At 35.2% G+C, this 12,968-nt stretch overlaps 1 long non-coding RNA gene across 1 annotated transcript; it reads left to right on the top strand.

The window, feature by feature from the left end:
- The first annotated feature begins 717 nt into the window (after positions 1 to 717).
- On the top strand, positions 718 to 2,273 carry LOC113333713. The gene is made up of 2 exons (XR_003352238.1): positions 718 to 1,498; positions 1,723 to 2,273. It is a non-coding gene; the product is annotated as an uncharacterized LOC113333713 (long non-coding RNA).
- The last annotated feature ends 10,695 nt before the right edge of the window (positions 2,274 to 12,968 follow it).

Below are 12,968 nucleotides of genomic sequence, written 5' to 3'. Positions count from 1 at the left end.
ACACCAGAAATTTTGTTAACGAGGAAACCGCAAATGCAGAAAAACCCCGGGACCTAGTTCAGATTGAACACACACTGTATTAAGCCGCTACAGACACTAGCCTACTCCAAGCAAACTTCGGACTGGACTTTATTTGAACCCCAATAAATCTCCAACCCGATCCAAGGTACAGTTATTCTCCTACGCCTCTAATCCCAGCAGGATACTACGCACTTGATTCCCTTAGCTGATCTCACCCACAAGTAAGAGTTGCTACGACCCAAAATCGCAGGCTTTGATAATAAACAAATCTGTCTCACACAGACAAGTCTATCAAAGGATCAATCTGTCACTCATAGATAAATGCTAAAGGTTTTTGTAAAGACCCGCAAGCTTTTCAACGCTATTAGACCGGTCAAGTGTCGAATTAGCCGATAATAACTCGATTAATTTAGCACGAACATTAATTAATAGGAATTGATCTAACAACGATCAATATACTAATCTAGTACCACTAGATAGATCTCGAAAATTTACGCATAATGGACTACTCGAACGTGCCAATCGAATACCAGATGAAGAAGATATCTTTGTAGTTGTGTGAAGGGAGAAATAGTCATTATGTAGTTTCAACTGCCTGGGCTTCCCATATCATCTGGGTGAGTACCCCTTATCATTTTTCTTTTGCCTTATCTCCAAAATCAGATCGATAAGAATACATTTTCTCTCTTTTCTTTATCTTTCTTCTTCTTTTTCTTTCTTCTCTTTCCCCTGTTCTTCCTTCTCTGCGTGTGACTGAGAGTTGGTTTGAGAGAGAGAGAGAGAGACAATCATTGAGTTAAAGCAGATGAATTAAAAGATGTTGATAAAGAGATGAGGGTGATGTTGGTGTTTATTGATTTCTGGAAGGTGAAGTTTGGGTGTTGTTATGAAAAGAGAATTAGGATCTTCTCTGTGAATCGTTGTTTGAATTACGAATTGAGAAATTAGAGTTGGGTATTGATCGATTGGATGAATTAGGGTTATAAATGAAGATTAATTCAAGTTTTATGAAGTTAGGGTTTCGGTTTGAATTCAAGACATGGAGAAGTGATTAGCTAAATGAGGTTTTGGAGGGTTGATGATGAAGAATAAAAAAAGGGTTGAGGTTTAATTGAAATTCTGAAGTTATTTTAGAGAGGAATCCAAGAATTAAGGTTTACAAGAAATTCATAAAATGAGTTTGAGGATGAAATTGAGGTTTCAAAGGGGAGTTTTGAGATGGGTTTTCATCGGGTATGCAGTAGTAATGGTTGCATGTGTTTAATTTGAATTTCAGTTCCTCATGTTCTTCCCCAAATTAGAATTAGGATTCTGAATTTATTGGAAGTTAGAGTGGAGTTAATTAAGGAGGAATTAAAGGCTGGGTATGGTTGATATGAAGAATTGAATGTTGTTTTTGGTTCGAATTAGAGAAGAGAAGATGATGGAATTGTTTTGAGTGCTGATATGTTTGATGCTTGAGCAAATCTTGTTTGAGGTAATGATTCTTCTCTGAGATTTTATTAGAGTATTAAAATTTATTGTTGTTGAAGTTATGAGATGCTATAAACTAAGATGTGTGTTAGTTGGGTTGGGTAAGTGACAGAGTTGAAGTTGTTGTTAGTAGCTACATAGGATTGTATTGAATTTTAATGAACTGGACAATGAAGTTGTGTTGTGGTGTTAATTTGAAATAGATGAATGATGTATGGAATGGTACAGGTGAATGAGAATTGGGGCTGAGAGTAGTGAAGTTTAAGATTGGAGATGAACCAGTAGCATTGCAGAGAAGAGTTGAGTTAGTGGTGAACATAAAAGTTGTTGTAGGAGTTGCAGTTTGAAGTTGTGTTGGTGATTATGGATGTATTGCCTGGATAGAAGCGTAGGTAGGATGAATGAGCATGTAAGTGGATCTGGTGTTACGACTCACGGGGTTGGCAGTGCTGTTGAAGTTCAAGAGACACGAATGAATGGGTTGTGATGGTTCTGTGTATTGTGTTCAAGTGTAGCTGCAAATGAGAAATGAACTGGTGGTGAATATGGATGTATTTGGTAGTCTGGTGTCGTCATTGCAGTCTATTGGGGTTGGTGGTACTGTTAATGGTTGTATGGTTGAGTTGATGTGTATTGTGATTGAACCAAGTAGAATCTGTTGTTAGTGCTAGCAGTAAAAGCTTGGAAAAGCTGCAATTGCAGGTTGGCTTAATCCTTGTTTGTAATTGGAATTTATAGTTTGTTTTTGAATGAATAGATTTCTTTTGAAATGTTAATAAGGAGTTTGTGTAACAATTGTAGCCGCTATAGGAATTAGGCCTCTAGTCATCCCAGTCAGTTTAGCTGACTGATTTGAATCGGTGTTAACTCACTGAGTTACAGATTCCGACCTGAGTTGACTCAGTTGACTTGACCTTGACCATTTACCCTGGACTTTGACCTTTGACTGGACGTTTACTATTAGTTGAACCTTTAACCGTCAGTGACGGTTAAGTGACCCTGTTGGCCCAGGCTTTGTGTAATGGGCTTGTTCAGTAAACTTGGGCTTAGGATTAGTTTAACTAGTTTGATGAATTAGACCCTTATGGTTTGAATTAGTCTTTGGCTTCTTCTACAAAGTTGCAGATATTCAGAAGACTTAGATAATGGACTATAGAACCAACCCAATTCAATTAGTAAACCTTAGCTATGCTAAAGATAGATAAATAAAAGATGGAGAACATCAAATGGGCCTAGAATCATTAGAAAGACTTGTATGATTCTTGTGTGAGCCTTTTGGATAGATTCTTAGACTTCTTGTGTGATTAACAGTTAGTCTATATTAACAACGATCGATTTAGAGGATGAACCAGTGGATCATGGATCTCAAGGTATGTGTGGCTTGTCATCAAAAGAGGTAGGAATACATCTTACTCTTTTTTAACCATTGTTGTTTCTTTACAAAAGTCTTTGTTTAATAAACTCATGCATTGTCAGTTTATGCATTCCATGCTTTATTTAATTTGCATTATGATCACTCTATTGATACTGTTAATCTTTCCATGGTTTGGAAGGGACCTGTAATGTTTTGTTGTCAATATAAATTGTTATGGGAAATGAGAATTTCCATGTGTGGTATATAGGATACGCTCCTTCACATTTATACCTACATGAATTCAGCTTTTATTGCTTAGAGTGGTTCGTCATGGTCTTGGTGATATCAATAGCTATTGAGCGTGGTTAGCACGAATATTATACATTGTTTGAAGAAGGAGTTTGTCCATATACATGTTTGTTTATTTCAGTGACTTGGTCACTTTTTAATGTTTGGGGAAACATTATTGTTTTCTAAATCTTTCCATGATTACTTAAAAGTTAATTTTTATTCCTACGGGGCACCCCTTTTAAGGATGATGTGCTCACCCATTTCCACTTTCAATTTCAGACACAGATCAGAGTTGAGCAGCGGAAGCTTCAAGGGTTGAGTTCGCTAGTTGATTATCTTCTGCTATGTTTATTATGTTGTATATTATTTTTGTAAACCAAATGACTATTGTATATGTATCACTTGTGAGAAGCTCTTGTATATATATATTTTTGAGTGAGGCTAGTTCTTGGGTTACCTTTTGTAGTATTTTTCTTAATTGGATGCTTAAGGATAGATTTAGTTTCTTAGTGCATCTGTATTTAGTTATTAACTTGGATTAGTCAGCTGCTAGCTTAGGGAGCGCTATAGTGTTGGTATCAGAGCTCACTATTAGATCTTATATGGGAAAAGATAGGAATAGCCAGTGCCAGTTAGAGAACTAGATTAGTTTAGAACTGGGTTGGGTTTGTGAGATAAATCTTAATCACTAAAATTTATCTTTAAAAGATTTATTTGTTTGATTGATTTGTTTGTTTGGTTGTTCGTTTATGTAATGAAGTAAAAATTGTAGGGTACACGAATAACTTTAGCTATTAGAGATTAGAAAGTAAATAATCTAAAAAGTATGAACTTGGACACAACCCAATATTAGAAAAATAATGAGATTAGTATTATTGATAAATCTTGAAAGTCACATAGAAACTTATCGAGTACGTTGATTTATATATAAAATCAACAGTTTATAGTTACATAAATGTTAATAGTATTTTTGGGACTCAATAATATTTGTAAGAGTTGTTAGAATAATAGTTCAACCGTCAATGTTAACAATAAAAATAATAATTACGATTAAATTTCTATGGGAAATTAATAACACTTATCTATGACGATAAATTAGAAATATACGTTTTGCGTTTAAACTAAATACTCAGTATGATACTTATTAGGCGTTGGACGTAAAAAGATGATGATATAATATACAAAACAAAAAGACTTAACTTGTTAGTAACTTTGTACCAAAAGTATTTTTAGTCTAACAAATAATTTAGTAAATCTCTAAAATAAAACAAGTATACATGAGGTGACAGTAATAGTATTCAGATGTTTAGTATAACATTAGAATTGAAAGAAAATAAATTCTTATACTAATGGGATATAATTTACATTAATAACAAAAACGAAAGACTATTAGGATATATTATGACTTTATGCGGATTCAAACTTAAACCATAATATATTACCAACGTCAATATTTAACAAGATATAGAATACGTATTCAATATGAATAAATAAAATCTATTATAACAATCTTTACGTGAATGTAGAATTATATTTAGAAAATTAAGGTTTAATATACCAATTGGACAATTAACTGAAGAATAATGAGAATAATAATACAGTTGATAATAATAATTGAATTATTAGGCTAGTAGGAAATTTATAATAGATAATATTGGGAAAATTTATATATGGTATTACAGTAAAGTTAAAATTGGAGTAAAATATTATAAATTGGAGTAAAATCGAATTGGGATTACTAGTGGTGACTAAATTCAGATGACTAAATTGGTTAAAATGATGTGCACTATATATATATTTTACGAAGTAAATTTATCAGACTTACACCAGTTATGATAAAAAATTTATGACTAATTAATCTTAATAAAATTAACACTTAATAAATCGTAATAAGTTTGCACTTAGTTAATCCAGCACTGGGGATTAGTGAGGTTGATAATTCTGATGTGTCCGGGTGATACTTGTTACGTAGGTAGGCATTGTAAGGCGTCGCGAACCTAGACAGGGCAACTGCATTCTTGTATCACTAGGCATAGAAGGAAAACTTGCTTCTAATAGTGAACTTATAGATCCAGAATTTTATTTTTGAAACTTATAGAATATTTTCTCTTGTAATTAGAACCAGTAACTTACTGAAATAGAAATTAGTGTAGAGAATTTAAATTTAAAAGTCATAGTCTCAGTTATAGAGCTTCATATAAGAAACTTAGACTTCCCTCTTGGATAGAACTTAAATCAGTATAGTTGAACCTAGAGCCACAAATTTTAGTAGTATAAAGCCATATAGGTTTGTGCTTTGTTCATGTTGTTTGCGCTTAGACAAGAGATGGGATTTTTCTATAAGGTGGGGAGTTTCTGAAGACCGAAAGGATGGATTGATTTTCGAGGAAGAAAATGAATAAGGTGGGGAGAATGTAAAGACCCGCAAGCTTGTCAACGTTATTATACCGGTCAAGTGTCGAATTAGCCAATGATAACTCGATTAGTTTAGCACGAACATTAATTAATAGGAATTGATCTAACAACGATCTAGATACTAATCTAGTACCACTAGATAGATCTAGAAAAGTTACGCAGAATGGACTACTCGAATGTGCCAATCGGATACCAGATGAAGAAGATATCTTTCTAGTCGTGTGAAAGGAGAAATAGTCATTATGTAGTTTCAACCGCATGGGCTTCCCATATCATCTGGGTGAGTACCCCTTATCATTTTGCTTTTGCCTTATCTCCAAAATCAGATCTAGAAGAATACATTTTCTCTCTTTTCTTTATATTTCCTCTTCTTCTTCTTCTTTCTTCTTTTCCCCCTGTTCTTCCTTCTTTGCGTGTGACTGAGAGTTGGTTTGAAAGAGAGAGAGAGAGACAATCATTGAGTTAGAGCAGATGAATTAAAAGATGTTGATAAAGAGATGAGGGTGCTATTGGTGTTTATTGATTTCGGCAAGGTGAAGTTTGGGTGTTGTTATGAAAAGAGAATTAGGATCTTCTCTGCGAACCGTTCTTTGAATTACGAATTGGGAAATTAGAGTTGGGTATTGATCGATTGGATGAATTAGGGTTAAAAATGAAGATTAATTCAAGTTTGATGAAGTTAGGGTTTTGGTTTGAATTCAAGACATGGAGAAGTGATTAGCTAAATGAGGTTTTGGGGGGTTGATGATGAAGAATAAAAAAAAGGTTGAGGTTTAATTGAAATTCTGAAGCTATTTTAGAGAGGAATAAAAGAATTAGGGTTTACAAGAAATTCAGAATATGAGGTTGAGGATAAAATTGAGGTTTTAAAAGGGAGTTTTGAGATGGGTTTTCATCGGGTATGCAGTAGTAATGGTTGCATGTGTTTAATTTGAATTTCAGTTCCTCGTGTTCTTCCCCAAATTAGAATTAGGGTTCTGAATTTATTGGAAGTTTGAGTGGAGTTAATTAAGGAGGAATTAAAGGCTGGGTATGGTTGATATGAAGAATTGAATGTTGTTTTTGGTTCGAATTAGAGAAGAGAAGATGATGGAATTGGTTTGAGTGCTGATATGTTTGATGCTTGAGAAAAACTTGTTTGAGGTAATGATCTTCTCTGAGATTTTTATTAGAGTATTACAATTTATTGTTGTTGAAGTTATGAGATGCCATGAACTAAGATGTGTGTCAGTTGGGTTGGGTAAGTGACAGAGTTGAAGTTGTTGTTAGTGGCTACATGGGATTGTATTGAATTGTAATGAACTGGACAATGAATTTGTGTTGTGGTGTTAAGTTGAAATAGATGAATGATGTATGAAATGGTACAGGTGAATGAGAATTGGGGATGGAAGTAGTGAAGTTTAAGATTGGAGATGAACCAGTAGCATTGCAGAGAAGATTTGAGTTAGTGGTGAACATAGAAGTTGTTGTAGGAGTTGCAGTTTGAAGTTGTGTTGGTGATTATTAATGTATTGCCTGGATAGAAGCGTAGGTAGGATGAATGAGCATGTAAGTGGATCTGGTGTTACGACTCACGGGGTTGGAAGTGCTGTTGAAGTTCAAGAGACATGAATGAATGGGTTGTGATGGTTATGTGTATTGTATTCAAGTGTAGCTTCAAATCATAAATGAACTGGTGGTGAATATGGATGTATTTGATAGTCTGGTGTCTTCATTGCAGTCTATTGGGGTTGGTGGTACTGTTAATGGTTGTATGGTTGAGTTGAAGTGTATTGTGATTGAACCAATGTAGTTAATATCGGATATCGGTTCATCTCGGCCGGGACCGATACACTGGTACGATTTTATATCGGGGATATTATCGTTGAAATATCGGTATAATATCGGTTCTAGATTTAGAGACTATAATTTTATATTAAACACTTTCTCCACACATTTTCGGATAAGATATAATAGATAACATCAATTTTATCAAAAAAACAAAAGAGTAACTTTAGTAACTTGCTTCGAGAGCTACATGCACCTCTACTACCACCTGGAAGACTTTCTTCGCCAAAATTAACCTTAAACTTTATAGAAAACGACCAATACCGTCTCATATCGGGAAATGTAGGAAAATTTCGTATCGACCGATACAGCCGATATTATCGGGCGAATATCGTATCCCCGATGTCCTTCTTATCGTATCGTTCTGGGCCGATATCCGAAATATCCCCGATATATCGGCCGATACGGCCGATATTGACTACATTGGATTGAACCAAGTAGAATCCGTTGTTAGTGCTAGCAGTAAAAGCTGCAATTGCAGGTAGGCTTAATCCTTGTTTGTAATTGGAATTTATAGTTTGTTTTTGAATAAATAGATTTCTTTTGAAATGTTAATAAGGAGTTGGTGTAAGAATTGTAGCCGCTATAGGAATTAGGCCTTTAGTCATCCCAGTCAGTTTAGCTGACTGAGTTGAATCGGTGTTAACTCACTGAGTTACAGATTCCGATCTGAGTTGACTCAGTTGACTTGATCTTGACCATTTACCCTGGACTTTGGCCTTTGACTGGACGTTAATGTTAGTTTAACTTTGACCGTCAGTGACGGTTAAGTGACCATGTTGGCCCAGGCTTTGTGTAATGGGCTTGTTCAGTAAACTTGGGCTTAGGATTAGTTTAACTAGTTTGATGAATTAGATCCTTATGGTCTGAATTATTCTTTGGCTTCTTCTACGAAGTTGCAGATATTCAGAAGACTTAGATAATGGACTATAGAACCAACCCAATTCAATTAGTAAACCTTAGTTATGCTAAAGATAGATAAATAAAAGATGGAGAACTTTAAATGGGCCTAGAATCATTAGAAAGACTTTTCTTGTGTGAGACTTTTGGATAGATTCTTAGACTTGTTGTGTGATTAACAGTTAGTCTATATTAACAACGATCGATTCAGAGGATGAACCAGTAGATCGTGGATCTCAAGGTAGGCGTGTCTTGTCATCAAAAGAGGTGGGAATACATCTGACTCTTTTGTAACCATTGTTGTTTCTTTTACAAAAATCTTTGTTTAATAAACTCATGCACTGTCAGTTTATGCATTGCATGCTTTATTTAATTTGCATTATGATCACTCTATTGATTTTGTTAATCTTTCCATGGTTTGGAAGGGACCTGTAATGTTTTGTTGTCAACATGAATTTTTATGGGAAATGAGAATTTCCATGTGTGGTATATAGGATACGCTCCTTCACATTTATACCTACATGAATTCAGCTTTTATTGCTTAGAGTGGGTCATCATGGTCTTGGTGATATCAATATCTATTGAGTGTGGTTAGCACAAATATTATACATTGTTTGAAGAAGGAGTTTTTACATATACATGTTTGTTTATTTCAGTGACTTGGTCACTTTTTAATGTTTGGGAAAACATTATTGTTTTCTATATCTTGCCATGATTGCTTAAAAGTTAAATGTTATTCCTGCGGGGAACCCCTTTTAGGGATGTTGTGCTCACCCATTCCCACTTTCATTTTCAGAGACAGATCAGAGTTGAGCAGCGGAAGCTTCAAGGGTTGAGTTCGCTAGTTGATTATCTTCTGCTATGTTTATTATGTTGCATATTATTTTTGTAAGCCAAATGACTATTTTATATGTATCACTTGTGAGAAGCTCTTGTATATATATATTTCTGAGCGGGGCTAGTTCTTGGGTTACCTTTTGTAGTAGTTTTCTTAATTGGATGCTGAAGGATATGATTTAGTTTCTTAGTACCTCCGTATTTAGTTATTATCTTGGATTAGTTAGCTGCAGCTTAGGGGGCGCTACAGTTTTATTCCATCTTTTGATAATAATCAAGGTGAACAGGAACCAATTGATAATACGGTCTTATATTCCCTAAGAACAGCCTAGAGTTATCAATCACCTCACAACAATCTTAATCGTATGGTAGCGAAACAAGATGTTGCGGAATCACAAACAATGAGACGAAGATGTTTGTGATTACTTTTTATATCTTGCCTATAGGAGATATCAATCTCAAGCCAATCAATCTGATTGTACTCGTACGATAGAAGATACAAGATCAGATCATACAACTATGATAAAAGTAGTATCGGTCTGGCTTCACAATCCCAATGAAGTCCTTAAGTCGTTAACCTGGTTTTAGAAGAAGAAAACCAAAGGTTAAAGGAGAATCGACTCTAGCACGCAAACTATTATCACATGTAAGGTGTGGGGATTAGTTTTGCACAATACTAGATGTCTCCTTTATATATTATTTCAAATCAAGGTTTGCAATCAATGTTACCTTAGTAAAAAAGCATTCAATATTCACCGTTAGATGAAAACCTGATTTAGATTCAAGTTAATATTTCTCAACCGTTAGATCGAAAACTTAGCTTGTTACACACACTTGACAATGCATGCTTCTAGGTTTGTTAACCGTACCCAAACGTATGCACTTTCTGGTTCAACAATTGTTAACCAAAAGGTTAGCCATATGAGCATTTCATATCAACCATGTTCTTCTTCACCATAACTAGTTCAAATGACTTCAAATGAACTAGTTAGAGAGTTGTTCAATTGCAAGGAAATCTTATGTACTACACAAGACACAATTGAAGCAAATATGATTTGATTCACTTGAATCGGTTCAAGAACTTTTATAGCCACGGTTCGCAAACTGCATTCATTAGTCTTTTTAAGTTTAAGTTCAGAAATCATCTTCAAATATATAACCTTCTCAAGTTCGCAGACTAGGTTAGCGGACTTAAGTTACCGGGCAGAGTTTACAAACTCCAGCAGAAATTCTCGGATATGAGAACTTCGCCGGTTCGCGGACTTAGTTTCACGCAAGTAGTTTGTCAACTCCAGCAGAACTTCTCGGGTTTGAAAACTTCGGAAGTTCGCGGACTGAGTTCGCGGACTTGGCTCACGCCATTCTTCCGGTTCTCTTGATCAACAAAGTTCGCAAACTTTGGTTCAAGGAATATGACTTATACATAAATGTGTTTCCACAATAATGCTTATGTCCACCATTGGTTATGTAATCTAAACTCTCATTTCAATCATTGAAACATTCTTAGAGGACGTTATATAGTTGTTACACCATTTCTCGTCAAAGAAATTTTCAAGATGATTGAAACATATCACAACTTTCGTCACATGGTAAAGATAAACTTAATCGAAGCGAAAAGCTTACCAACACATATTTCGAGATATAGATAGTCGAGGTATACTCGGCTCGAAATACCAAATGTGTATAATCCAAGTCTATATATATAGCATACGACTTCTTGTCTCAAAGAGTAGGAGATAGAGTAGATATACTTTTGAGTGATAGATAAGTACAAGTCTTCACATACCTTTTTGTCGAGAAGTTCCACCGGTTCCTTGAGTAGTTCTTCTACTTGTATGATGCATCTCCATGAAGTCCTTGAGCTCAACTACACTTTCTATCCTAGTCTGAGACTTAGCTATAATAGACTAGAAATCAAGACTTATAGTTTTGATCACTAACATTGACAAACATGCTTGAGATAGCAACGCATGCGAGTTCGACTGAGCAATGCTCTAACAATCTCCCCTTTGTCAATTTTAGTGACAAAACTATCAATACATATGGAATACAAAAAACATAAAGAAACTTTAGTAGCTCCCGTTCCACATGTCTAATCTCCAACATTCCTCGAAATATTCGTCACTTCCAAGTAATCCAATGATCCCAAAGGTTGTAAGTTTAGCATCACCGTTATTGAAGATCCGTAGCTATAACAATGAGAAAACATAGTTCTCGATCATTGTTATACAGTGTCATTGTATTATTACACAACGTCAAAGTTCAATTGTATCACAACTTCAACAATAATACTATGGTGATATGTATCACTCCCCCTTAGTCAATACCCCATCTCACATGGAAACCACTCCCCCTTACATAATGATCCGAAAACCATATGTATTTGTAGTGTGAACTACATATTAATTCTCCCCCTTTTTGTCAATAAAATTGGCAAAGGTACAAGAACGGGATCATAATGAAATTTCCGAAGAGACATTTCATGACAAAAAGAAAAAATACATACCAACTAATTTAGATGCAATCATAAAGCCGAAGCTAAATGCATTCATCAAGGAGTTTAAAGATACAAGATAACCCCTCTAAAATTCCACAGCCGCACACCCCTCAAGATATGACCATTAAGCACAAGTTCAAAAGAACTCTCCCCCATTTGATGTCATTCCCGAAAGAACAACAAGAGCGACCTTAATTTCAAAAGAAAAGAAGGATTTTGAAACAAAAATGACACTAACAAGACAAAAACAACTCTACAGAAACTGAACTGGAGTAAACCTACTGGAGTTTCAAACTCAATTGCCCAAAAGATAGAGATAAGCATAGGGGCAAGAGTTATAGAAACGTTTTAATGAACCAAAACAACACCAATAGACTGCCGCAAGTGTTGAAACGTAGCAGTGTCTAATGGTTTGGTAAGAATATCAGCCAATTGTTGTTCGGAAGGCACAAATTCCATACTTATGATACCATTTTCATAGAGATCACGAATAAAATGGTACCTTATGTCAATGTGCTTTGTTCTTGAGTGCTCAACGGGATTCTCAGTGATTCGAATCGCACTAGAGTTATCACAAAAGATCTTCATTATTCCAGTATCAACTCCATAATCAGCTAGCATTTGTTTCATCCATAGGAGTTGAGTACAGCATGATCCAGCAATATATTCTGCCTCACATGTAGACAGGGATTGAGAATTTTGCTTCTTGCTTGCTATGCCAAGCTACAAGATTCAGTCCATAGTAGAAACCCCCTGATGTACTTTTTGTCTTCTACACATCCTGCCCAATCAGCATCTGAATAAGCAGATAGATCAGTGTTAGTATCAAAAGTGTAAGATAAACCATACCCGGCAGTGTGATTAATATCGAATGATCCTTTTTGCAGCTGCAAGATGAGACTCTTTTGAATTTGCCTGGAACTTGGCACAACAACCAAATCTGAAAAAAATATCAGGTCTAGTTGTTGTAAGATACAAAAGGCTACCAATAATAGATCGATACAACTTTTGATCCACTTTTACTCCTTTCTCATCTCTATGTAGTTTACCAGTAGTGGGTGTAGGTGTTAATTTTGGAGAAGACTTATCCAGGCCGAACCTTGTCACAAGATCTCGAGCATACTTCTCTCTGGATAAGTAAATTCCATCCTTATGTTGTTGAATTTGTAATCCTAAGAAGAATTTTAATTCACCAACATTGCTCATTTCAAATTCTTTAACAAGAGAGACTTGGAAGTCCTTTGCAAATTTTTCAGAAGTTGATCCATAGATGATATCATCTACATACATTTGAGCAATGACCACATCTTTCCGACTCCATTTGGTAAACAAGGTTTTATCAGCTCCGCCTCT

Source organism: Papaver somniferum, unplaced genomic scaffold, assembly GCF_003573695.1.
Source record: "Papaver somniferum cultivar HN1 unplaced genomic scaffold, ASM357369v1 unplaced-scaffold_133, whole genome shotgun sequence".
NCBI lineage: Eukaryota > Viridiplantae > Streptophyta > Magnoliopsida > Ranunculales > Papaveraceae > Papaver > Papaver somniferum.
The sequence above is the reverse complement of the archived record's forward strand: the minus strand, read 5'-3'. Positions and strand labels throughout refer to the sequence as shown.